This window comes from Vidua macroura, chromosome 4 (genome assembly GCF_024509145.1).
Source record: "Vidua macroura isolate BioBank_ID:100142 chromosome 4, ASM2450914v1, whole genome shotgun sequence".
In the NCBI taxonomy this organism is placed as follows: domain Eukaryota; kingdom Metazoa; phylum Chordata; class Aves; order Passeriformes; family Viduidae; genus Vidua; species Vidua macroura.
This window is the reverse complement of record NC_071574.1, coordinates 449,852-451,723: the sequence shown is the minus strand read 5'-3', so window position 1 is coordinate 451,723 and position 1,872 is coordinate 449,852. Positions and strand designations below refer to the sequence as shown.

At 50.2% G+C, this 1,872-nt stretch overlaps 1 long non-coding RNA gene across 1 annotated transcript; it reads left to right on the top strand.

Moving 5' to 3' along the window:
• Window positions 1-406: 406 nt before the first annotated feature.
• LOC128806621 (uncharacterized) lies at window positions 407-849 on the top strand. The gene is made up of 4 exons (XR_008436885.1): window positions 407-460; window positions 563-606; window positions 688-728; window positions 810-849. It is a non-coding gene; the product is annotated as an uncharacterized LOC128806621 (long non-coding RNA).
• Window positions 850-1,872: the final 1,023 nt, after the last annotated feature.

Below are 1,872 nucleotides of genomic sequence, written 5' to 3'. Positions count from 1 at the left end.
TGGAGACCTGCAATTTGGAATGGGGGATGTAGTTGTATTCTAGATGGTATTCCTAGATTCACACAGGATGCTTGGACCTGTTAAGTTATCCTACAGTTGTTTGAATTTTCTCCTAACTTTCTTTCAGATGCAGGCATTTAAGATCTGTGGCAGAGCGCCCCTCCTGGGTCAGGGGGTTTTCCCTGAGAAGGTCAGTCGCTGTTTGTATTTGTAGGGGAAGCATAAATGGTGACTATGTTACAGCACTGTTCTTTGTCTATTATTAGGAAGTCCAGGCAGATAGCTGCAGTCAAGGCCAAGTGTGCCAGGTGAGCAGTGGACAGAAGCAGTTGTTCTCGCACAGGTCTCAGTTTCTGGTGAAAGTCTAAGCATCCCTTTTTTTTTTTTTTTTTTTTTTTTGTTTGTTTGTTTTAGGCAGTCCTCTTGCGAAATGTCTCTGATCCCAGATGTCTGAGGCCAGGTGGGTGCAAGCTTAAGGTGTAGGTGGGCGTACTTGTCGGGTCAGGGTGGTGGTCTTTTCTCAGTATCTCAGTGTGGGTTTTTTTGCTTTGTTTCTTTGCAGGTGTCATTGCTGCCCTAGGCGTGTGAAGGAACAGAGTCAAGCGGGTGAGTCAGCATTTAGGCTGGGTGACTCATAGGTGACCGTTATGCGGCAGCACGCTCAGCCTGTACCTTTTCCTTTTGTAGGTATCCTCCTGGCAGCCTGTTGAGTCGCATCAAGATTTCAGGTGAGCCGGGGCAGCGGTGCGTCAGAGTTCCGGGGATTCCTCTTTTGCAGGGCGCCAGTTGCATTTTCTGTTTTGTCTTAGGTACCGTGAGGAGGCGCATAGCTGAAGTTTGGAAACGGCGGCACCGAAGCGGACGTAGAGAACGTGTCGCCGTCCACGTCCGGCTGACGATGGATTTTGTCCGGTCGTCTTGCAAAAGCTAAGTGTCGGGGCCAGTAGGTGGGAGAAGGGGAAAAACCTTTACTATCACAGGAGACAATTAGATGTTAGCTTAGAGGAGAGGCCCGTAGTGGGACGGGCCCCTCGGAAGCAGAGGGAGAGGGTTTCTCCTCAGCCTCACCAGAGTCTTCGCCGGGCAGGGCAGTTCCGATCCGTCTTCGCGTCCTCGCGAGGTTTGCGTCGGCGGCCTTCTTCGACTCTCGACGTCGTCGTGGATCTTTTCACCCGAGGAGCCCGCCTTCACGTCCGGAGCTATAGCCACAGTCACGCCATAGTCATCACTTTCTTGTCTAGGCCTACTGAGCTTCTTAGGCTTCCTCTTAAGTCCTTTGGCACTAACATCTTGAAAGGAGTTAAATTTCATCATCACATGCTATTGCCCTAGGGCTTTCTTTCCTTTGGCATCATCGGCCTATGACTCATCTTGGACTAGCAATCTTGGGTCCATAAGGTGGAACTGCCAGGCAGTTTCCACTCGTGTCCGTGTTATGTCGTCCGTGTCCGTGTTATGTCGTCCGTGTCCGTGTTATGTCGTCCGTGTCCGTGTTATGTCGTCTGTGTCTGTGTTATGTCGTCCGTGTCCATTGATTTCTGCGTCATAGGCCTTTGTTACATCTCGAGGCTTTATCGGCATTGTTCTCTGCCGTATCGGCCATATTTTACTCGTGTACCTTCCTGGATATCGCTTATTCCGGCATCGTTACATTTTTACTTTTTGAGACGGGAAGAAGTACAGGAGACGTTCTCATCCATCTTCCTTCTCACCTTTGGTAGCGCCTTCTCTTCCCGTGCCATTCTCTTGGACTTCTAGAGGGAGCGTATTAGACCCTCATCGCCTGACCGCAGTAGTTCCGTAGCTTGCGCCTTCTCAAAGGGTATAGGGCTCAACAATTAATCTTCCGGAGAGTTACGTCAAGTCCTCACT